Raw genomic sequence first — 25,608 nt, forward strand, 5'->3', positions numbered from 1 at the left:
TTTTAATGGGGTCACCAGGGCTGGTATTAGACTTGTTGGGTCCTGGGGCTGAAGCCAAAAGTCTGAGCCCCCCAACCCAGGGCTGAATCCCTCAGGCTTTGGTTTTGCCCTCCCCCACTGGGGCTCAGTCTTTGGTACTCCCCCCTCTCAAGTGGACGGGCTTGGTCCCTCTTTCCAGGGCTACGTATTAAGTTATCTTGACAGAAGGAGGTTGCAGTGAAAGGACGTTTGAGAAACCCTGGCATAGAGCATCTCCATTACTGAGCTGCAGCAGCATAGACTCACTGTTTGAAATATTGACCTGGCCTTAGCCTCTGAATATGTCTAGGCTTGGCTCCCTCTGGCACTGTTGTGATCTGACCCTGAAAGTACAGCCATGGAGACACCACACACCAGCCTTGCCTAGTTGGCAAGGATCAAACTTTCACAGAAAGGCACCCATGGTTTTCTATCCCAGCTCCCTAAGGCCTCAGCCACAACCACTTAACACAGAGGCCTTTCTACACTCTGGTTCTGTTCTCACTGAAGGGTCATTACAAATTGTTTGCTCAGACCAGCTTCCCCAGCACACTCACTGCTGTGCAGCTCTGTACATGTGGCCATGGCTGAACAGCCAGAGTTCCTGCCCATTTCCCTACTGGCTGGAGCATGATTAGTGTGTGTTTGTGGTTAATGATGTTGCTGTAGATTGTTCATTCCCTGCCTTGGCAATTCAGACAGTCCCTTTTCCCATTGTATTGCCAGCACCTCTGGGAGTCCAGTAACAGAGGCAGGTTTTCTCTGGGCACTGAGATTTTTGAGGGTGTTGGTGGCTCCTTTCTTTCCTCACCCTGGAGTAAACTCAGCTTTTTATTCCATCCTTGATGACTCATGGAATAACAACAGCAGCATGCAGAGGAGAGTGAATATCTCAACTGCCAGGGGGAAGGTGGACGCATCCCCTCTGTCTGACCATTGCCATTGCAGGAGAGAAGGTTTCAGTGGAATCGAATGCCCTGGCTCAGACAATAGACACAGGGAGGTTTTGCTGTTCATGGATCTGTGCAAAGGAAATTGTGTGTCTGTGTGAAAATGAGGAGGGATATGAAATGCCCATGTGGTGGTGTCTAAGGCAAAAGGGAACCCTAGAGGATTAGAACAGGATAAGCTCTCAAGCAACATGTTTCTTACTTTGCCCATCTGTTAGTTTTGATGATTATCGATGGAAAGATTTTGCCATTGGGTTGTGTGTTTACACAGAAATTGACATTTACCAACAAATACGTAATTCTTCCTAGTCTCCTGGTGGTGAGTTTAGAGGGACACACTCACTCTTCCCACCCCCCATGCCAGGCCTGTGCTCTCCAGAATATCAACTTCCCACAGAGCTGGGATCCGTCCCTCATCTCCCCCCAGGACCACTGCCCCACCCCACTTCTGGGATCCCCTTCCAACACTGTCCAACTCCCTGCTGGCCGGATCCCTTCCCATTCCTTTCATTTCCTGCCTCCCCTCTGAGCAAAAGCTCTGCATTGTTCCCACACTGGGAATTGAAACCAGGCCGCCTGGGTAAAAACCAAGAATCCAGATCACGAGACCATATGGAACTTGTATAGTCAATAGCACATTTACACCCAATAATTCAAAGTAGCCATTCAAAAAACCTTCAAAAACAGACTTCAAAGAGAAATTGCAGAGTTACAATTGATTTGCAAACTTAACACCATTAATTTGAGCTTGAATAAGGACTGGGAGTAGCTGGCTCACGACAAAAGCAATTTTCCCTCTCTTGGTATTGACACCTCCCCATCAATCATGGGGAGAGGACCACATCCACTCTGACTGAATTAGCCTTCAACACTGGTTCTCCCCTTGTACGGTAACTCCTGTCACTTCATGTTCCAATCTATATTTATGCCTCTATCTGCAATTTTCACTCCATGCATCTGAAGAAGTGGGCTTTTTACCCACGAACGCTTATGCCCAAATAAATCTGTTAGTCCTTAAGGTGCCACCAGACTCCTCATTGCTTTTAATTCTAAGCTGATCTTAACCCTTTCAGTACCCTTCCAAACTCAGATGCTTCTCACCACAGGCTGGCTGGTGGCTTTTCAGCCAGGCTCGCCCCTTTCATCAGCGCTTCAGTTGCTTGGTGTGGGGGTGTCTGTAGATGTAGGTGACAGAGAGAGATAAAGCCTGGCAAATGTCTCTCCTTTTATCATGTCCTTTCTTCCCTCATGGCTTTGCCCCCCCTCCCCCCTTCAGAGTCAGGTGAGCATCACTGCATCTCTCCAAGCAAGTCTGAGCAATTCCCCTGGGGTGTCCTCATACAGGTGAGTCATTGCATTGTAGGTCCCTTGCTGGACAATGGCTGTTGATGGGTTGTTTGACACCCTGTCCGGGTGTTGGTTACTTTCCTTGCTGTTGCCACTGGGGAGCTAATATTTGGCTGACTCCCCAACCTTGCAGCACAGTGACAACCACACTGCACAATTCTCATAACTTCATATGCATAAATGGTCTACATCTATAGGTAGAGAAGTGACTTTCAGCAGATCATATCCTTTCCCTTGATACCTTACAAGTCATGCTCTATATGTAAGATCAGGATGATATGAAAATGAGCATTATGGGGGTTACAGCCGCTCCCCCAAAGGTATAGAATGTCACACTGAGATTCTATGTTCATTTGTTCTGTAACAGCATTACAGAGATCCAATGACTGACCAATGGCATTTCCAAGTGCTAAAATAGCAAGCGATGTTGGTCTCTCATTGGCCATCAGCCACTGAAGATGTGGTTTAATGAGCTGGAGCTTCAAGGCGAGGGTGGCTCTGTCCACTGCCTTCCGTTGCGCTGCTGGGCCCCAAGTCCCTGGTGGCCAATATGTGACGCTGGGAGAAGAGAGTGGGGTGGCAAGTGGCAGCAGGACTTTTGCCACCAGGGTCTAGCTGCCCAACTTCCTCCTGGTACTGCTGCCCCCCCGTTGCCTTCAGGTAACCCAGGAACTAAGGCAGGAATAGGGCGAGGAAGCGAGTAAAGCTGAGCAAGGAAGGCAAAAGTGAATCTTGTCTTCATGGGCCGCTCGCAATGACGTCCTTTTTCTGTGCCACAGCTGACAACAACATCCCAGACAGAAAAGCAGGAGGCCAAAAAGAAACTGAGCAGCTGCTGAAGTAGTTCAGTTGGGAGCGTGCTAGACTAACAGGCTCTTCTATCCCCCTGTGTGCACGGGTGGGATGTTTTCTGAAAGTGCAGCAGTTCCTTTAACTGCCACGAGTCCCTCATTTCAGGCTATGCAGCAGGAAAAGACAGCATGGGCTTCTGCACCGAGTTGGCCCACCTGACCTTTCATTCTTCTCTTGCTCTTTGTCAGCAAGGGGAAGAAAAAGAAGCTCTCCCTCAAGCTGGAGTCACAAGGACGACGTAAGGACGACTTCCTGAGTGCCCGCTCCAGTCCTCTGCTCTGCCAGCTGACCTATTGAAGGGCTGCCACCACTTTCTCCAGGTTTGTCCATCAGCCTGTGCCAGGGTGAGCAAGAGTCAAGCAGATGGAGTTTCTGTAGTGTAGTGGTTATCACATTTACCTAAGATGCAAAAGGTCCCTAGTTCATAAACATCCTGGCTTCCTTTTCCCAGATCCCCTTGCTGTTCAGGAAGGCCTCCTCCTTCTCCTATTGGCCTGTCCCTGAGATAACTCCAACCCCCGCATGACAGAGGGTGCTGACAGCAGTGGAGAAAGCACCTTGGCATCAGGCTGGAGAACCTAGAGGAGTGCGGCGTGTTAACTTTTGGAGGCTTGTGGCTTGGCCTCCTCTGCTGTTGGAGGTTGGCCGGTGGAGGACGGCTCTTCCTGCTGGCCTCCTCTGCGTGACTTGCCAAAGGAGGAAGTGAGGCAGGAATGGGGCAAAAGAGGAAAGTCAAGCTGAGGAAGGTAGGGCAGAAAGTAAGCACATCATTGCGGCTAAATGGGGTGAGTAGAGCATCACCATTCGTTCTGCAAAGCTGGGGGAGGTGCGGTTGGCTGCTGGGAGGCAGAATCCTGTGCCTGCCTGTTGGCTTCCCAGGGGTGGCTCCTTGCAGCCCAGGAGAAGCGGGGTTCTGGGGGGAAGGAAAAGCAGCAATGGCGAGGCTGAGTGGGCTCCTTTCTGGCCAAGATGGTGGGTCTGGGAGTTGCCTGTAAGCCATAAGTGGACTTGGTGCAGTGAAAACCGCTGCTCCATTCTGGCTGACCTGGGGGAGCCATTAATGACTTGGGAGTGGGGACAGGGCGCTGGCTGTGAGCAAATGGGATCCAGGAAGCCCCAGCCTGCCCCTCCAGGGGCCGAGTCATCTTCTCTCCTGCCATGGGGAGCCCGGCCTAGAGCCTGCCCAGCATGCACTGCAGCTCGAGCATTAAGCCTTCCTGTGGCATAACCTAATTACGGCCTAGTGTAATAAGGGGTAAAGTTTAGATTGTGAATTTATCTTTAATTTCCATGGTAACTTACTTTGATCTTTTATGCCTACCACTTATAATCCTTAAAACTCCATCTATATGTAGTTAATAAATCTGTTTTATGCTGTACTTAAACTAGTGTATTTTGCTTGAAGTTCTTGGGAAATCTCAGCTCCATTACAAGGCTGGTTCATGTACTATTCACAGTGAGGGAGGGGTGGACCCTGCGTAATAAACTCACACTGATCAGGCTTCTGATTAAGGCAAGATGGTATGGTCCAGGGGTGCAAGGCTGCAGAGCTGGGGGGAATTGGCAGGAGGCTCTCTGTCATTAGTGTTATGAGTGGCTGGGAGAAGCATTCATGTAACTCAGTTGGATGTGCCCCTACCTGTGGATGTCTGTGTAAGTGCAATATCTGCCAGAGATTCACAGCTCCTCACAGCATCACCGTGTGAGAGGGAGCCCAGGCAGTGGGACACAGGGCTCAGGGGTCCCACTGTTCAGGTTGCATCCCATAGATCCCATCACAGACTTTCAGCAACCACAGCAGATGTTCACTGGAACAGTGAGAGAGATGGCAAAATAGTGATCTCCAGGGCCTGCAGACATCAAACTATCAGGAATTCTGTGCACAGAGAGGACCCTGCAAGTGGAAAATGCCTTTGGAAAAGACCCTTCTCTCCCCAGCTGTGGTCGTACAGTGCTTAGTGCTCTGCGTTGTGGCCTCAAGAGCCATGGATGCAAGTTGAGTTACGGTGACCTTTTCCTTGTCTCCACGTTTCTTAGGTGCCTCCTTCCAACACCTGTCAGAAAAAACGACCGGTTTCTTTTGGAAGCATTTGCATTGCAAGGCAGAGGCAGTCCTCTCTGTTTCCTCAAAAATTGACCAAAAGGTGGGAGGAGTGGACACATTTGGCAAGGCACCACTGGGTGCTGCATCTCTAACCTCCACTTTACCTGGCAGGTGCCTCTGGGACTTTTCTCCCAGCTGCTCCATTTTTCATCAGTGACAATCAAAAGGAAGATGACATGACATCTCTGTGCAGACATCCTCAGCGAATCACAAGGACGTGTGGCGCAGGCTCTTGTGTTGCAGCAATTGCAGTTGAAGCAACCACCATGATAATGCCAGTCACAGCAGCCTTTTCATCAGCTCCAGGCTTGTGATCTGATTCTTTCCAATGTTTCTCTCCAAAGAAACCTTTTCCTTAGCAAGCAATTACTTGGATACCAAGGGAGGTCTCTTCTGTTTCCTGGAAAGACACAGGAAAATGTGAGCAGAGGAGACAAAAGCCACACAACAAGGCACCACTGGGAGTTGAACCCAGGATCTCCTGTTTACTAGACAGGTACTTTAGCCAGCTAAGCCATGGTGCCTGCCTCAAGAACATACTTGCAACTGTTCCATTTGATGGTCCAGGACAGCACCTGCAAATTCCAAACTACAGACGTTCCCCATTTCCCTCAAGACTTGCAAGGAAGAACTGTCAGGCCAAGCCAGGATCTCCTGGTTACTAGGAAGACACTTCAGCAAACTCTTCCCAAAGATCACTATCCAGAGACCTTTAAGCAGCCACTGCAGATGTTCACTGACAAAGAGATGCCAAAATGGAGTTCTCCACTGCCTGCAGCCATCACGCTACCAGGAGTTCTGTGCACAGAGATGCCCCTGCTGGTGGGAAAGGTTTTGGTAGAGACTCTTCTGACACCACCCGTTCTCATATAGTGTTTAGCACTTTGTGTTGTGACTTCAGCATCCAGAGATGCCAGTTCAGTTAGGGGACATTTTTCCTGTCTCCACGTTTGTCTAATGGCTCCTTTCAACACTTGTCACCAAAAAGACCTGTTTCTTTTGCAAGCGATGTACAGCTAGGCAAAGGCAGTCTTCTTCATTTCCTCAAAAATCACCAAGCTGTGGGGAGAGGAGACACATTCAGCCAAGCTGGATGCTGAATTTCCTCTTTCTTCAGCAGGTGTCTGTGAAGGACACAAATCTCCACTGTGTAGCGGTCAAGAATAGGAGTTTATTACACACAGTGCTGGCGGAGTGGGCTTATTAGGCTCAGAAACACTATTAATTAATTAATTACAATAGAATATATAGATTTTCCATGGGTGGGGGAAAGTGACGGCGAAGGCAGTTCCAAAACCTAGGATAGGTTTTGCAGCAAGACAAGATAGCACAGTAGCCAATGGTTAACAGGTCACATAATGTCTCCACCCATGGTCTCAAGTTAGCAAGTTAACATTTCATTAATACTTTGATAATATGTTATTAGTATAAAATATATATGTTGAATTCTGATTTGAGGTCCATAGGAATGGAGCAACTCCTTTGATTGTCCAACAGGTACATTCCTAGGGGTTAAAGCAAAGAAACAGTGAAAGTATATGGCAATAAAGATTGTTTTTGGGTGTCTAACAGCAGGATTGGTCCCTGGGAAGGGAGGTGGAAGGATGCCATATCTTATACTGACGTGCCAACTTTTCATAAACTCAAGGTTCGCTCTGTGGGAAAAATGTCTCCCTACAGAAGAGACTAACACAATAGGAACAGGGATTTTTTGCTCAATCTGCAACTCTGAATAAGACACAATGATTTAGTTCTTAGCTCCAACACCTGGCAATTTGCTGACCAGGCCTATCTTAGCAAGCAAGGCTTTCTGTTTATCCAGCTTTCTCTTAGCTGATCACTATTTGCTAGGCTTCTGGTTCCTTGACCATACTCTGGACTTCGGGTCTGGAAAAGAGGTGGCACAATCGATAGACCAGGTTGTTATATAAAATGCACATGGATTTTAACCTTTCACATCCAGTAATGGCAAAGTTCTTGGTTCAGGCTTGTAGCAGTGATGGAATAAACTGCAGGTTCAAATCAAGTCTCTGGAGTACATCCCCCACTGGGATGGGTCATTCAGTCCTTTGTACAGAGCTTCAGTTTGTAGCAAAGTCCCTCCAGAGGTAAGAAGCAGGATTAAAGACAAGATGGAGACGAGGCATCAGCCTTCTATAGTCTCTTGGCATGTGGTCTTTGCTTTCTTTGTCCCAAGGACACTCTATCCAGCACGTGGGACAGAAAAACCTTAGAGTTCTCTCCATAGGCAGGTCCCTGCATAGCTTGCTGAGTCACAAGGCGTAGCTGCCTTCTCTCAATGGGTCGATTGTATAGCTGATGGTCCTTAATGGGCCATCAAGCAGGCTAGGCAGAACTGACACCAACTTGTCCAGGGTGTTCCCCGGAAGCAGAGCACAAGTTTGAAATACAGGCAGCATAGAGCCAATATTAATAATGTCAACTACAAAAAAACGATACACGTCTAGAGATAGCATCATTATAATCAGCCAATCAGAACCTCTCCATAGATCCCTTACACGACAACCTTTCTACAATATTGGCTGCAAATATAGAACAGTGGTCGCAATGGTGATCTATACAGTTACAGATTATGTCAATAACATCACAGGAGCTGACACGGCATCAGTGAGACTGATACTGGAATACTGCCTCCAATTTTGGTGTCCTCATTTGAAAAAGATGTTGTGAAATTGGAGCTGGGGCAGCAAAGAGCCACCTAATGTTCTGAGGGCTGGAGAAAAATGCCTTCTAGTGAGCTATTGAAAGAGCTCAACCTGTTTAGCTTATCAAAAGAAGATTGAAAGGTGACTTCATTGAAGTGTTGAAATGCCTTAATGGAAAGATAAGATTGGGTATTAAAGGGCTCTTGAATCGAGCAGAGAAAGGCCTAACAAGAGCCAATGGCTGGAAGGTGAAAAGAGACAAATTCATATTACAACTAAGGCACAAAAATTCAACAGCGAGGATGATTCACCACAGGAACAAGCTACCAAGGAAAGTGGTGGATTCTCCATCTCCTGATGTCATTTCATGAAGACTAGATGCCTTTCTGGAATGTGTTTGCCTCAAAAGTAGCTCTTGTGTCCTACAGGAGGCCTGTGATATGCAGGGGGTCAGATTAGATGCTCTAATGGTCTCTTCTGGCCATAAAGTCGACTAATTTCTGAAAAACTGAGTGTAGCATTGGGAGCAGCGTCTGATGTTTCCCTGTCTAGCCGGCTTGCTGCCTAGAACGAACGCTCCTTGAGTGGGGTAATCCCCAGGTAGCAGCTCAAACCTGCAAATTGCCTGGCCAGGGGCAGGACATTAGCCCAGCAAGGGAGGGGTGTGTCAGTGACATCACAAAGGCCTTTGGCAGGACCTCAGCCTATTGGTCCAAGGTGGTGGGGAGGTGGTGACCTCACAGAGAGATGCTGACATCAGCCAGGCAGGACAGGGGCGAGGGGCCAGGGAAACCTCAGAGACCCCTGTGGCTTTGCTTCAGCAAGTCTCCTTCTCCAGGTCTCTCTTTGAGGACTGGGAGAGTATTCGGGTTCACGGACGTGAGCGCCAGGAGGAACCTCTTTCGAGTTTTCTCTTTCCCTTTCAGTGATTTTACTAGAAAACAGCCGTCCCTGTTTAGAAGGTAAGAGCCTCCTGGAGGTTTGAAACCTGTTCAGTCTGATCCATGTGGTGACAGTTGAATTCTAGGCATGGAAAACATGAGCTTAAGGAGGCAGAATTTTATTCTGCACCTGGGATTTTGTCCCTTAGAATTACTGGGGACATTGGGGTTTGTCCTTTTTGTTTCACCTTTTGTCCTTTCTCCTGTTCCCCTCTCAACACCAGGAGAGGGGTGTGTGTTGCGGGAGAGTGCTCAAAATGTGGGGCTGAACTAGTGCTCGGGCAGTGATCCCCACCAGTGACCTGGGCCATCCTTTGGGCTCTCTGGTGAGAACCCTCAGCCTCCCGTCCTCAGTCTCTACCCTGATTGGCTGAGCAGGGAGTTATTGACAGGGAGGAGACTCAGGTCCTTGTTGTTCTCTTTTAAGACCAAGGAAATAAGTCAGAACCAGTTCTATGTTTGATGAATTTTGCTGCTTCTGGGCCAAAGCCGCCTACTCCTTGGGCACATTTGTTCCCCATTCACAGTGCCACCCCCCTCTCCATTCACAGCGAGGTGCAGCATGAGGTTTCGGCTACCATACCCTCCCCTCCCTTTCCTGTTGATAGCAGCCAAGGGAATGCTGGGAAATTTGGTTCTTTCCTGCTCCAGGACTGGCTCTATAGACAGGGAGCTAACCAAGGAACTACAGCTCTCAGGGCTCCCGGTTGGTTCTCCGCTCCCAGGCTGGATCCCTGCCGGCTGCCGCCCCTGCAAATGGGCTGCTCCAGGCACCTGCTTGCTTTACTGGTGCCTAGAGCCACCCCCACCCTGTGCCCCTGCCCGGAGCCTGCATCCAGCACCCAAACTCCATTCTAGAGCCTGCACCTGACTCCATCCCAGAGCACAACCTCTCAACCATCCTACACCCCAATCCCCTGCCCCAATCCAGGGCCTGCACCCCAGACCTCCTCCCCCAGCCCAAACTCACTTGCAGAGCCTTAGGCAAGTGTGGGGAAGAGTTCGGGGGGGGGGGCGGGCTCTGAGTGGTCTGGGCACCACCAAAACTTCTACAAACCTGCTGCCACTGATACTTGGGGCGGGGTGAGGAGGCGAGCGGCGAGTCGGTGGATGGAGGGGGGCGCCATTTTCAGTATTTTAATGTTTGGTACTGCAGTGATTGACTGCTGTGTGCAGTAATATAGTGACCCTGGGGTCCATACTCCCCCTGGGGGCGGTGAGGAGGTCAGCCGCGAGTCGGCGGATGGAGAGGGGCAAATCTCTCAGATTCAAAATCTGGGACAGTGTCTGTTGGTCCTTTTTGCTGCTTTTCTCTGGGCTGGGGGTTGTCCCAGTGCTGCACAGAGGGGGTTCCCACAGGAAGGTGCTTGCTCCTAACCCCCGAGGCCGTCAGTGTGTCGGCTCTTCTCTAGCCAGCCCACTTGCCAAGTCTGATTGGCCTTGGTCGGGTTCCCAGCCCCTCTCCAAGGGGTGCAGCTGTCTGGAGGTGCTGCCTTCCTCAGTCCCACCTCATTCACTCAACAGGGCGACGGATTACCAAGGTGGGGGGAAGATCTTATTCTACTTCTAGCAAAAAGACATTTTTCTATTACCTTAATTACACTACTTTAGGGGCCCCCTATAACATATTACCAAGGTTCAATACAAAGTCATAGGCAAGTTATACAAAAATGCATAATGCAGAGATTTATCTACAACTGCACTGAGTGACTGCTGGGTGCAGTAATATGGTGACCCCTGGGTCTTTGAATGAGGCTTTATACTGGGGGGTGGGCGAGTCGGAGGCGAGCGGGTTGGCAAGTGGCAGGTGGGCACAGAGGTGAGCAGTGAGCCAGCAGGGGCTCAAGGGGCAGGGATGGGGGTTTCTGGCGGGGTAGGGAGGTGGTGAAAGGAGGCGTGTGGTGGGTGGGGGACTGACTAGGAGGAACGCAGCAGGCCAGCGGGGAGCTAGGGGTTGAAGAGGGGTGTGATGATGGGGACGAGCGGGGAGGGGGCAGGTCCTATTTTACTGCTGTGATCTGGTCACCCTATGGGGGCCATTTCTTCCCCCTCCCCCCAACCTTCCTTTTTGGCCCACACCTGTTTCAGTGGGGCGGCGCTGGGGAAGGAGGGTTTGTTTCTTTGGGGCGGGCGGTGCTGGGGAGGTGTTTCAAGGGGGCTGGGTGGCACAGTGGGGGGAGGCACTTTTATATTCTTGCTTTGAGTGCAAAAATAGCTAGTTACGGCTCTGGGACCCTACATTGCGCTAGGTGCTGTACAATCCCTGGCCAACACTGGGACACCCAGGGGGTTCCCCTCAATCTCCCTGAGCCTCTGCAGCCCAACTTCTTCTAACTCCATCTGGATCACACACACACACACCCCGGCAAAAAAACAAACCAAACTGGGCGGGGCAGCTCCTGGGGGCGGGGCTCTGGCACAGCCTGGGGGCGGGGCAGATCCTGGGGGCAGAGCTCTGGCACAGCCTGGGGCAGGGCAGCTCCTGGGGCGGGGCTCTGGCACAGCCTGGGGGCGAGGCTCTGGCACAGAGCAGGGGCGGGGCTCTAGCACAGGGCAGGGGTGGAGCAGCTCCTGGGGGCGGGGCTCTGGCAGAGATGGGGCTAGTTCCCACCTCAGAAAGTCCCTGGCCCGGTGAGTGTGGCAGCTGCAGCCTGGGTTGGGCTTGAAGGAGCCAGGAAGGGGCTGGAGCAGTGGGGGGCTGGTAGGAAGGAAGCAGGAAAAACAAGGAAAAGAGCCGTGGGGCAGCTCCTGGTGGCCGGGCTTTGGAAGGTACGAGTCACTGCTGATGCTGCTGCCTCCAGTGTGTGCTGGGAGCCGGGGCTGAGCTCCGGGCTGCTGCTGCGGTGCCAGAGGGGCTGCTCCAGGGACAGACTTTCACTGAAGCACTTTCTGTGCCCAGCCGAGGTGAGGCAGCCCTGGGTGGGCAAAAGAGAGACTCCACACACAGGTCCCAGAAGCTGAGGGTCTCGCAGCCCCTGGGGATCTGCTGTTGGGTGGGCTCTGGACAGTGATGGAGCCCCTGCCTCATGCTGCCTCAGGTGTAGTGTGAGAAACTGCTGTGTGTAGGAATTTGCTACTTATGGTGCACTGAGCCTGTTCACATAAACTGAGCATGCTCCTTAAATCTGCTGAAGCCACTTCCCTTCACCCTGCCCTTTCTCAGAATCAGATTCTGCAGATTGCTATTTACAGGGTGTCATAAACGTATAGCTACAGGTAGAATAAAATACCCTGTAAAGGGTTAAAAAGCTCAGATAACCTGGTTGGCACATGACCAAAAGGACCGATAAGGGAAGGTTTTTGTTTTCTTGTTCCTTTGTTCTCTCTGGGTCAGTGAGGAACCAGGGCATGGAAAATACATCTCCCTAAGCACATGGCATAGAAAAACCTTAGAGTTCTGTCCATAGGCAGGTCCTTGCATTGCTTGCTGAGTCACAAGGTGTATCTGCCTTTTCTCAGTGGGCCGATTGTAGAGCTGATGGTCCGTAATGGGCCATCAAGCAGGCTAGGCAGAACTGACACCAACTTGTCTGGCTGGGGTGTTCCCTGGAAGCAGAGCACAAGTTTGAAATACAGGCAGCATAGAGCCAATATTCATAACATCAACTACAAAAATGATACACAGTTAGAGATAGCATCATTATAATCAGTCAGTCAGAACCGCTCCATAGACGCCTAACACACCAGCCTTTCTACAATATTGGCTGCGAATATAGAACAGTGGTCGCAATGGTGATCTATACAGTTACAGATTATGTCAATAATGTCACAGAAGGTGACACGGCATCAATGAAATTGGAGCTGGGGCAGCAAAGAGCCACCAGATGTTCTGAGGGCTGGAGAAAAATGCCTTCTAGTGAGCTGTTGAAAGAGCTCAACCTGATAGCTTATCAAAAGAAGATTGAAAGGTGACTTCATTGACGTGTTGAAGTGCCTTAATGGAGAGAAAATATTGGGTATTAAAGGTCTCTTGAATTGAGCAGAGAAAGGCATAACAAGACCCAATGGCTGGAAGGTGAAAAGAGACAAATTCATATTACAACTAAGGCACAAATATTCAACAGCGAGGATGATTCATCCCAGGAACAAGCTACCAAGGAAAGTGGTGGATTCTCCATCTCTTGATGTCGTTTAATGAAGACTAGATGCCTTTCTGGAATGTGTTTGCCCCAAAAGTAGCTCTTGTGTCATACAGGAGGCCTGTGATACGCAGGGGGTCAGATTAGATGCTCTAATGGTCTCTTCTGGCCAGAAAGTCGACTAATTTCTGAAAAACTGAGTGTAGCATTGGGAGCAGCGTCTGATGTTTCCCTGTCTAGCCGGCTTGCTGCCTAGAACGAACGCTCCTTGAGTGGGGTGATCCACAGGGAGTAGCTCAAACCTCCAAAGTGCCTGGCCAGGGGCAGGACATTGGCACAGCGAGGGAGGGGTGTGGCAGTGACATCACAAAGGCCTTTGGCAGGACCTCAGCCTATTGGTCCAAGGTGGTGGGGAGGTGGTGACCTCACAGAGAGATGCTGACATCAGCCAGGCAGGACCGGGGCAAGGGGCCAGGGAAACCTCAGAGACCCCTGTGGCTTTGCTGCAGCAAGTCTCCTTCTCCAGGTCTCTCTCTGAGGACTGAGAGAGTATTCGGGTTCACGGACGTGAGCGCCAGGAGGAACCTCTTTCCCGTTTTCTCCTTCCCTTTTAGTGATTTTACTAGAAAACAGCCGTCCCTGTTTAGAAGGTAAGAGCCTCCTGGAGGTTTGAAACCTGTTCAGTCTGATCCATCTGGTGAGAGTTGAATTCTAGGCATGGAAAACACAAGGTTAAGGAGGCAGAATTTTATTCTGCACCTGGGATTTTGTCCCTTAGAATCACTGGGGACATTAGGGTTTGTCCTTTTTGTTTCCCCTGTTGCTCCATCCACTGTCTGATCCCTCTTTTCTCTTCGTCTCTTGCTTCCTTTGTCCTTTCTCCTGTTCCCCTCCCAACACCAGGTTTTTTCTCCTGCTGATAACAGCTCACGTTAACTGATCACTCTCATTATAGTGTGGATGGCAACACCCATTTTTTTCCCGTTCTCTGTGTGTATATATATCTTCCTACTGTATTTTTAACTGCATGCATCCGATGAAGTGGGTTTTAGCCCACAAAAGCTTATGCTCAAATACATTTGTTAGTCTCTAAGGTGCCACATGTTCTCTTTGTTCTTTTTGCAGATAAATTAATGGAGGTTAAGTCCATTAATGGATATTAGCCAGGATGGGTAAGGAATGGTGTCCCTAGCCTCTGTTGGTCAGAGGGTGGAGATGGATGGCAGGAGAGAGATTACTTGATCATTACCTGTTAGGTTCAGTCCCTCTGGGGCACCTGGCATTGGCCACTGTTGGCAGATAGAATATGGGGTTGGATGGACCTTTGGTCTGACCCAGTATTGACATTCTTATGTTCTTATGAAGGGAAGGGCACAACCCTTTGAGGGAGTTTCTGTAGTGTAGTGGTTATCACGTTTGCCTAACATGCAAAAGGTTCCTGGTTTAAAGCCAGGCAGAAAGATGATGGCTTCCATTTCTCAGCTCCTAGTGTTAGGAGCCCCTGCTGTTAGGTAATAGGTAATAATTGGAGATATACCAATCTCCTAGAACTGGAAGGGAGCTTGAAAGGTCATCAAGTCCAGCCCCCTGCCTTCACTAGCAGGACCAATTTTTGCCCCAGATCCCTAAGCGGCCCCCTCAAGGATTGAACACAACCCTGGGTTTAGCAGGCCAATGCGCAAACCACTTAGCCATCCCTCCCCCTGTTGTAGGAACAGCAGTGATTTCTATGCTCAAAAGGTCTGTTATACTTCCCCACCCCTCACTTTTGTCTCCTCTCCCTCTCTGAATGCCTGTGAAGTGGCTTTCCCCCACCCCTCCCTCCTGCAATGCTTGTGGGATGAAGGGGCTGGTTGAAGATCAGAAGAGCTCCCAGGTAGACAAGGTGTCTGGGACTCTCATTAGGCAGCGATCACACACCCAGAGCATGGACACTGCCCAAGGTGGAGTGTGACCCACCAGATGCAGCCAAGTCATCTCCAGTCGCAGGCCATGAGGAGCAGGTCCATAAAAGGGGAAGGGGCCCTGTGCTCAGGAGTCACTCACAAGCTTGTACCTTCAGTGAATCCCCCTCGCCCCGACCGCCTGGCCAGTGGTTCGCTGTGTTACATTCCATCGCGCCTCGGGAAGACTTACCCTCATCGCACCGTCCATCGCGGCGCTGGGGGACACTTACCTTAAAGGATCCTGACATCTCCAGTGCCAGGCCTGTCCTGGGAGCATGAGTATGTGTGTGTGTGTGTGACCCCCGCCTTCTTTTGAGCTTAGCTGTCAGTATAACAAACGTGCTGCTTTCTGCCAAACTCTGGTGGGTCATTAGTCCTCCCTACGCTGACTAGCTGGCCCTATTTCAGGTAACACCTGCGATAACCCCAACCCCTGCAGGACAGAGGGTGGTGACATGAGCTGAGAAAGAGCCTTGGCCTCAGCAGGGGAAAGCTAGAGGATCTGTGCCAGTCACCTTTTGGAGCCTTGTGGCTTGGTCTCCTCTGCCCTGGGAGGTTGGCCGGTGGAGGCCGGCTCTTCCTGCTGGCCTCCTCTGCGTGACTTGCCAAAGGAGGAAGTGAGGCAGGAATGGGGCAAAAGAGGAAAGTTGAGCTGAGGAAGGCAGGGCAGAAGCTAAGCGCCTCAGTGCGGCTAAGTGGGGTTAGTAGAGCGTCACCATTCGTTCTGCAAAGCCGGGGGAGGTGTGGTTGGCTGCTGGGAGGCAGAATCCTGTGCCTGCCTCTTGGCATCCCAGGGATGGCTCCTTGCAGCCCAGGAGAAGAAGGATGGTTCTGGTGAAAGGAAGACAAGCAAAGCTCTGGGAGGAGATTTGGGTGTGGGGTGCGGGCTCTGCGCTGGGGGAGGGGGTTGGGGTGCAGCGGGGGTGGTGCTTCCCCCGGGCACTGCAGCTCCCAAAGTGACCGGTACACACAACCCTCCGGCAGCAGCTCCTAGGTGGGCAGGGCCAGGGGGTCTCCATGCGCCGCTGTCTGCAGGCGCTGACCCCTGAGCTCCCATTGGCTGCAGTTCCTGGCCAATGGGAGCTGCAGAGTTGGTACTCAGGTGGGGCAGCGCATAGAGACACTCCCCCCGCCCCAGGGGATGCTGGGACATGCCAGCCACTTCTGGGAGCGGCACGGAGGGATGGAGGTAGAGTGGGCAGGGAGCCACCTTAGTGCTGCTGGCACATCTCTGCACACCCGTTGGGGGAGGGGAGCAGAGGGCCTCCATGTGCTGCCTGGGGTAGGGGCAGAGCACGGAGCTGCCTCCCCTCCCCGGTCTATTCCAGGAGTGGGTGGGTGGGTCTTTTGGCCTGCCAGGTGCAGCAGGTCAGACAAGATGATCACACTGGTCCCTTCTGACCTTAAAGGTTCTGAGTCTAACAGGGAGAGGGAAGTAAAGGATTTTTTTTTAAATATAAACCAAACATCATAATACCTGGATGACTCCAACTGCTCATTTTACAGTCTTGCCCCTTTCTTTGTCCCCTGTGTGTTTAATGATCTGGTAGGATGTGGGACATTGATTCTCTTATTCCCTTGATAAAGCGGTACAGTGACTGAAACTTAACCAATTCCCATGAGAGGAAACATCACATCCCTGCATTGGCCAGGAATTGAACCCAGGTCAACTGCTTGGAAAGCAGCTATGCTCACCACTATACCACCAAGGCAGCTGGTGAAAGTCCCTGATTTTTCACACTTGGTGTCTGGTCACCCTACTGCTCAGTGTGAGGCGAATGTCTCTGTGTTCTCTGCCGTTTATGGTGGGGAGTTTCCCCACTGATAACAGTTCTTGCTGGGTCGGGGAGGGGAGAGAGAAGAGGGGTTTTCTCTGTTTCATTCCTCTCCATTTTCTGTTCCTTCCCGTCCCTTCCAGGGTCCTCCCTTATAATAAAAAATAATAATAATTGGAGATATACCAATCTCCTAGAACTGGAAGGGACCTTGAAAGGTCATTGAGTCCAGCCCCCTGCCTTCACTAGCAGGACCAATTTTTGCTCTAGGTGGCCCCCTCAAGGATTGAGCTCACAACCCTGGGTTTAGGAAGCCTATGTTCAAACCACTGAGCTATCCCTCCCCCTTTCCATTTCAGACGGTGCAGTGACACCCTCCCCGCACCCAGGACTCTCGAGCCTCTGGAGCAGCACGATCCCATGAGATCCTCAGTGACCAAGGGTCTTTTCCAACTTCTAGGAGACCCCAGCTTGAGACTAAAGGAAGCTCTGTTCCTTCCTGGGGATCCTCTCTCCCTTCCTGGAGATCAAGATCATGAAGCCTCTGCCTTGCCTCCTGGATCTGAATTAATGTCCCATTTCCCACTATCTGCTCAAAAGAAACAAGTTTCTAACCCAGGTGAGCAGAGTTAATTCAGTTCTCAGCTGGAATCCTTCACCCAACATTCCTTAGGAGATACAGACTCTCTGTGACACAAACTGACTGGGGTTCATCTCTGCATGTCCCCAATGGGGAAGGAAAGACACTGAGGGGAAAGGAAGATAGGCAGAAGGAGTCAAATTTGGGCAGTCCCCAGAGCCAGTTGATTGAGTGGCCCTGGAGTCAGCCACTGTGGCCACTGCAGAAGTCACAGAGGTTGCAGGAAGTCACAGAATCCATCACTTCCACCACCTCCATGACAGACACGGAGACAAACCCCTCCCTGCTGTGACTGCGGTTCCTGGAAGGAAAGAGAACAAGAAAGTGAAAAGAGAAAGAAAAAGAGAGATTCCCTGTCACCTCTCTCCCTGCTGCCTCCCCCCTTGTATTCTGTAACCTCATTTCACAGGTTTCCCTGTGCTGGTGCCATGGGGGTGTGTCATAGGTCTTCTCCCCCACTTGGAGCTGTTGGGTTCCAAGATGGGGACCTGCATGGACTCCTCTAAACTAAAATCCTAGTTTAGATCTGGTTCTCACTGCCACCAGTTAAGTTTAAAGTGGGTAACACACTGCCTGTCCCCCAAACTTCCCCTGGGGAACCCAGATTCAAACCCCTTGAATCTCACCAGAGAGAGAAAGAGAAACAGCCAGTTCCCCTCCCCCACTTCCCTCTCTCCAGCCTGCTCCAGAGAGATTACACCCCGAGTCAAATCCTTGACTCAACACAAAGAGGGACTCACCTCTCCCTCCCCTTCCCTAGTCCTGGAAAGAGATACCTTGATTCAAACTCCTTGAATCAAACAAAGAGGATTCACTTTTCCCCTCCCTTCCTGAAAATCCAAACAAGGGAAGAAATCAATCAACTTCTAAAAAGAAAAGATTTTATTAAAGAAAGAAAAAAAAGTACACTCTCTCTGTATTACCAGGATGCAAAAATACAGGGTCTAACTTATAAAAACTGGAGCGACTTCCCCTCCCTCCTTCTCAGAATAATCCAAGTAACAGCAAACAGAACTAAAGATATTTCTCCAGCAAACACACAATTGCAAATATAGAAAGCAACTCAAAAGACTAATCCGCCTTTTTAACTAATACTCACTATACTGGGTAGTAGGAAATAGTCCAGGAGAACTTGGAGACATGTCTGGCCTCTCTTAGATCCAAAGAGAGCATAAACACTCAAACAAAGAACACAGACAAAGCCTTCCCTCCACAGAGATTTGAAAGTATCCTGTCCCTTGATTGGTCCTCTGGTCAGGTGTTCCTCAGGTTACTGAGCTTGTTAACCCTTTACAGGTAAAAGAGACTTTAACCCTTAACTATCTGTTTATGACAGGGTGACACTAGAGTTCTGGGGATTTGGGGGACTTTCTCAACATTTCACACAAAAGTTGTCTTTGGGCTGAAATTTCTCCTGTGAGGCCTCTCAGTCAGAGCTGTACCCCACCCTGTTTGCGGGGGAGAGGGGGGATGTAAATTGCAGAGCAGGCAGAGAAGTCGCCCATAAAGGGTCATATTGATCTGGTGACTGGTTCTGACCGGGGTCCCACGTCCTCTGACACAGGCTCATCACAGGTGTTCAGAGAGACAGGTAGTTGTGGGTTTTCCAGTGTCAAGTATGAACTTTGATTCTAACAATGTGCATTGAAATATCAAGGGGATCTCCACATACCTGATCTCTTCCCCCTCCCCTTTTTTTGTATTAATTTTTATTTTGATGTGTTTGGCTTAACCGTGATCGTCTATTTCCCCACCTGTATTGCAATTTGGGGGTCATGTTTATTGTGCCTCCCTTTTGTTCATGTCATTATAATTGTAACAGCAAAGGAACCTGCAGGAGCAAAAACTGACTCAAAACTTCATTTCCCCACCATGCAGGAACATCCTACAAACAGCTCACAGAGCTGGAATTATAACACGCAAGGCCAGGGGATGGGAGATGCAGGTTTCCAAGGGTTCTGTCTTTCTCAGATGACACATTCCAGCCCCTTGTGTGCCTCCATCCTGTATGACCTGCTGGACTTCGACACATTTATTGTCTCATTCTATAGATAATGTGATTGTAACTCAATATGACTGAAATGAAACCACTTCCAGATGAGGAAACAACAGAAGAGAAAAGCCATTATTGCCTGGGTTGGGAATCAAACCCAGATCAACTGCTTGGAAAGCACCTACACACACCACTATACCACCAATGGGTCTGGTAAGAGTAGCTTTCCTGCAGGCTCTGTGTGCTGGTAAAGGGGATGACACATGACCACAGAGTTAGTGAGCAGGGTGGATGGGCTGGAAGCTGCCTGACAGCTGGGAGCAGAGTTACCATCCCAGAGTGACTGAAAGGGGGCAATGGTGAAAACAGATCTCACTGGGAGCTGGCCCCACACCTGCCCTGCCCCTAGGAGAGGGGAACTGAAGCTCAACTTCAATCACAGAAAAATCTTCCCTGAGAAGGAAGGGGACAGCTTGTTTTAAAGACCAGGTTTGTGTTTGTTCCTGCTACATACGGAGGGGCTGGGTAGTGCTGATTCCAGCCCCCAGACTCTGGGAGGATAAGGAACAAATTCAGGCTGCCAGTGACCTGCAGGAGGGAGATGATCTTTTGACAGTGACGGACGCCTCGTCCTAAAGGCCTTTGTCTGCCCCCTTCCAGTGACTGTTTGGCACAGGAATGCAGCCCCCACTCCTGGGTCTCTCCTGGGGAAATAATGTTTCTGTGCAAAACACCAAAGCTTTTAACAGAAAGGAAGAAAAGGAAATGGCCACATGATGGGACTAGCACATAAGGAATGAAGCACAAGATCCTTCTCCCCTGTGCATTGACTTTTAACCTTGTTTGTGGTGGTGTTGTATCCATGTTGATCCCAGGGGTCCTCTGGGGCGCCGGGCATTGGCCACTTTCGGGAGAGTGGGCTAGATGAACTGGTCTGACTCAGTGTGGCTGTTCTTATGTTCTAACTGCTGGTTATGGAAGAGACGACCTTCCAGGCTACACAGAACTGAAGAAGGGTGCTGGGTTAGCTCCACAGCTTGTCTCTTTCACCAACAGAGGTTGGTCCTCTGCAAGCTCTTACCCTCACCCACCTTGTCTCTCTTGGACTCTGAAAAGTGCTTTCTCCCCACTCCCCTGGGAGAGAAGTTAAGTTTCCCTTTGGGCAACTATCAGGCTGAAGCAATTGTATTGATTGTGACACTAGAATAGAAGATTTAATATTATAAATAAATGAGTCTAGACCTGAGGTTCTGGTTTTCACATTGGTTTTTCTAACTCAGTTCCCAATGCTCTTCTAGAAAGGCCTCCAGGCTGCCTGCCCAGCCCAGCAAAAGTGGCCAGGAGAAAGCCCACACTGCTGCTCTTTCAGGTAGTTGAAGGCTGCTATCAAATCCCCCCTCACTCCGTCAGTCCCCAGTCTGTGGCAGTGCATAGGATTCTTCCATCCTAAGTGCAGGACTCTGCACTTCTCCTTGTTGAACCTCCTCAGAATTCTTTGGGCCCAATCCTCCAATTTGTCTAGGTCACTCTGGACCCAAACCCTGTCCTCCAGCGCTTGGATTCTTTACATGCTTTCACAGAGCAAAGAGCACATGTTCCATGATTTCATAGGGCAGAGTTTTGTGCTATCGGGAGCTTTCCCTGTGCGAATTTGACAGGTGGATCAACATAGAGACACATTGTGACCCTTCTCAGGGTGCTGAGGGCTGTGAGTCTCCTTGTTGCCACCTGCCACAAGGAAGAGGGACTTTTGCATTTGGCAGCTGGATGTTAGTGACCAAACTCACCAGCCTGCTGGAACTCAAGGACCCTCCTCTGAGCTACAGCAGCCACCCTAACCCTGAGTTCCTTCAATGTGTCCCCCTCTGGGGTCCAGCCCGGATCACCAGATACTCGGTGAAATCCCAGATCCTCTCTTCCCCAAGTATCCCAAGGTTTTACTGTGGACCATTGCTACTGTATCTCACACAGCACCTGAGTACAGTTATCGAACAAGCAAAAAATTTATTTCACAATGGATAGAGATTTAAACAAATGTACATGAGTGATGGAAACCAACTGTTACCACTAAACAAATGCAGAAAGTGATAGAATAGAAAGGCCAGCACAAAAAACAGAGAGAGGAACAATAAGATACTAAAAGGACAATGATTGGAACTCTCCATTTCTCTCAGTCTTTGGATTGATGGGTACTAGAGCTGTAGCAACAGTTGAGGAACCAGGGTAAATTAAATCTAATTAACTTTTCAAGATTAGCCATCATTTCCTGTATGACTAACAAAACACAAAAACAAGACAACTTTCAGTTTTCCAAAATAATTCAGATTATCACACAGTCTCTTACTCTTTAACCAATAACTTCACCTATCATTTCATTTTAACTGGTAACAATAACATATTCAAAGATCACAAATTCTTGTCATATATGTTAGTTTTCTTTTAATCCCCATTGCCAACAACTGAACCTTGGCTCAAGTTGTGGTTTCTTCCAACGTGAGTCCCAACACTTCTGTGAGTTCATATATCTCGGGTTCTTCTGCCATGTGTGTTGGTAGAAGGGGTCTTCTATGTTGCAATGTTTGCATCATGGAGAAAAATACCTCTCTTTTCACACTTTTTAATCTTTCAAAGTAGGAGGAGGTAGAGAAGTAAGGTAAATGCATAAAACACAAGAGAAAACTAAGGCCTGGTCTACACTAAAGACATTTATCGGGATAACTATATTGCTTAGGGGTGTGAAAAATCCACACAGCTGAGCAACCTAGTTACACAGCCCTAACCCCCTGTGAAGATAAGTGCTACATGAGCGGGAGAGCTTCTCCTCCTAACATAGCCACCGCCGCTTGCGGGGGCTGGACTAATCAAGTCTGATGAGAGAAATCTCTCTCATTGGCTTAGAGCATCTGTTATAGCAGTGCTAGAGCAGCGCAGCTACATTGGTGCAGCTGTGCCAACATCAGCTTAATTGTGTAGCCACGGCATCAGACACAAAACCATAGAATCAGGACTCAACATGCGTGTCTCTGGAAGTCTGAAATTGGAGGCTGACAAATACGTTGCCTCATTGGTTACCATCATTTCTACAGCCTGAAAGTCCTTGTTACCCAACCAGGCAGCCAGTTTGGGATCCACAGGGAAGGACTGTCCTATGAAGCACTCTCTCTTTGCATCCAAACAGTGAAGGATGACTGTTCTCAATCTAACCCTGGCATACTTTGGAAATGTAATCAGTGACACTGAACTAGGAAGTGGAGCTGTACAAACCATTTTCCTTGGGTCACCATAGCTTCCTTTACTGGGGTGGAAACCAAGAACTGGGTGTGGACTCTTTCAACCTCAGCTCTTTCCAAATCCTTGGTTTTGGATAGGGTAAATTTACACTTCTCTGAAGAATACTTTACAAAACCACTTAAAATCTCAGCAATGTTAATGAGGAGTGGCTTCCTGAAACATGCCCAGCTTTTCTTTAATTTGGTGGCACAGGTCCAGGGAAGGGACTGGATACAGGCCTGGGATCAGAATCTTCGTTAGTTACCAGAGCTGGAGATTCTATTCAAACATGGCTATTTTGCTGAAGCTATTACATTTTCAACACTGGTTTCATTTTATACACATCTTTAGCGCCTACAAAGGATAAATTCAACTAAAAACTCCACTTCTATTTCCTCAACATCTGTGTCATGAAAGGCTGCATTTCCCATAGCATAGGATTTGCTAGGAGAGATCTTCTGTAGGGCCTGGGCATTTTGCCTAGTTCAAAACCACTTACCATGGAATTCTCTTCCCAGATCATTGGAGACAATATTGCCTTAAACAACTGAAATACACTGTGATCAGATGCACTTCCTTCAGTTAGTTGGAGTTCTGCTGTTGTTCACCATTTCTGAGTGGAGATTTTAAATCACTGCTGTTTCTTTGTTAGCCTGTCCAGTAAATTAGAGAGTTCTCTCCTGTTGATAGAACTGCACTTCAACTTTCTCCATATCATCATGGAGGGATGGGGAAAAAGCAAAGCTGAAATCATAAATGAGGACTTTAGCAAAGGGTCATTGTCTTAAATTCTTCAATAAATCTGAGCTACATCCTATCAAACTGAACTAATATCCAATTGGGTGACCAAACAGCCTTCAGGAAAGATAGAAACCCGCATCACAGAGAGACAATACATGACAAAGAAAGTGTCAAGTGAAATTCCAGAGCAGGTTACATCTGATTATTCAGAGTCGGGACAAGAGATTTTCCCACCACATTGTCCTCTGATCCATTCAAACCTGCTTCCCTCATCCCTATCTCAATAGTCAGTTATGTTATTTACAATTTTTTTAGTATCCCAGCATGCCCATAATGAGGGAAAAACAGCCCTCTTGCCAGAAGTGGCTTTACAATAGATGGAACCTGGAATTTAAACTCTAAATGATCACACTGTATTTGGGATCCATTTGAATTCCCCTCCCAGGTCTTTGACACTTTCATCTCCAGACATAGCAACTCTGATATAGGATTAAAGAAGTCAAAACATCATCTTCAAGCACAGACAACGGAGAATGCTTCATCACATGACACTTTGAGAAGTGGATGGATAGAATGTGACGAAGATAAACTCTACCTGGCTCAGGCAAAGGTAACAGTTCTGCAGTGAAGGGAAGGAGGAATCTCTGAGTCACTCCATCTCCTTCCAGTGTCACAGAAGCTGAAATTATACTTTTTTCCTGCCCCTGCTCCTCTTCATTTACATATAATTTGAAAAATTCCCAACATAACTGCTCTTCAGCACAACCCAGAGCAACATGAGAACAATTGGCAAGGATACAATCTGTATCACTGGTGACTAACAATAACTTTGCAATAGGAGGAATGGTATAAACGTGATGCTCCCTGGTTCCTCATAGGAAGGGCACACTCCAGTTACTTGTGGGACAATAGAAAGGACAAATAGGTCCATCTCAAAAGAGGGCGAACTACAAAAGGCAAAAATGGGCCACTCATCTGGCCAAGCTGAGGGATAACGGTGCTGCAAACAGTTCAAACAGATTTAAAAAGTTACTATGTGGGAATCAGGAAAAGTATTAAAGAAAAAAAATTGATAGCCCTAGAGGTTTTATGGTGTGCACTGCCCTTGCAGATTCTCTGATGGCTAATATGGGCTGAGTGTCAAGAGAAGGTTTTCCCACATTCTCTGCATTCATAGGGCCTTTCCCCTGGTGTGGATTCTCTGATGTTTAGAAAGCCCTGATCTGAGAGTGAAGGTTTTCCCACACTCACGGCATTCATAGAGCCTCTCTCCTCTGTGGATTGTTTGATGCCTAATAAGGTGCGAACTGCGATTGAAGGTTTTCCCACACACAGTGCATTCATAGGGCCTCTCCCCTGTGTGGATTCTCTCATGTACAGAAAGGGATGAGCTGTGAGAGAAGGTTTTCCTACACTCACGGCATTCATAGGGCCTTTCCCCTGTGTGTATTCTCTGATGTTTAGAAAGGTGTGAGCTGCTAGTGAAGCTTTTCCCACACTCACTGCATTCATAAGGCCTCTCCCCTGTGTGGATTCTCTGATGTACAGAAAGGGATGAGCTGTGAGAGAAGGTTTTCCTACACTCACGGCATTCATAGGGCCTGTCCCCTGTGTGGATTCTCTGATGTTGAGAAAGGTTTGAGCTGCTAGTGAAGCATTTCCCACACTCACGGCATTCATAGGGCCTCTCTCCTCTGTGGATTGTTTGATGCCTAATAAGGTGCGAACTGCGACTGAAGGTTTTCCCACACTCACTGCATTCAAAGGGCTTCTCCCCTGTGTGGATTCTCTGATGTTGAGAAAGGTTTGAGCTGCTAATGAAGCATTTCCCACACTCATGGCATTCATAGGGCCTCTCTCCTCTGTGGATTGTTTGATGCCTAATAAGGTGCGAACTGCGATTGAAGGTTTTCCCACACTCAGTGCATTCATAGGGCCTGTCCCCTGTGTGGATTCTCTGATGTCTAGAAAGGGCTGAGCTGTGAGAGAAGGTTTTTCCACACTCACTGCATGTATTTTTTCTCTTTCGCCTGAGGATATCCTGCTGTGTTGTGGTTTCCATGAGGACCTTCCGAGTTCCCCAACAGGAAATAAATTTATCCACTTTCTTTCCTGGCTGGTTTCCTTGATCTGTTTGTGGTCTGTGCTGAATCTCCCAAGATTTTCCCTGCTTATGACTCCTGGACACATTCCTTTTCGATGTTTGAGATAATGCTCTGTTTTTACCCACTGGCTCAACATTATCAGGCTGAGAATTCTGCTCCTCTTTCTCACAAGCCATTGCAT

The 25,608-nt window shown here is 48.9% G+C and overlaps 1 non-coding gene and 1 pseudogene across 1 annotated transcript; both read right to left on the reverse strand.

The window, feature by feature from the left end:
• The window catches only part of LOC120381408, a 129,027-nt pseudogene that overhangs the window by 13,056 nt on the left and 90,363 nt on the right, over positions 1-25,608 (reverse strand).
• On the reverse strand, positions 5,722-5,795 carry TRNAT-AGU. The gene has a single exon. It is a non-coding gene; the product is annotated as a tRNA-Thr (tRNA).

The sequence above is a fragment of the Mauremys reevesii genome, linkage group 14 (genome assembly GCF_016161935.1).
Source record: "Mauremys reevesii isolate NIE-2019 linkage group 14, ASM1616193v1, whole genome shotgun sequence".
NCBI lineage: Eukaryota > Metazoa > Chordata > Testudines > Geoemydidae > Mauremys > Mauremys reevesii.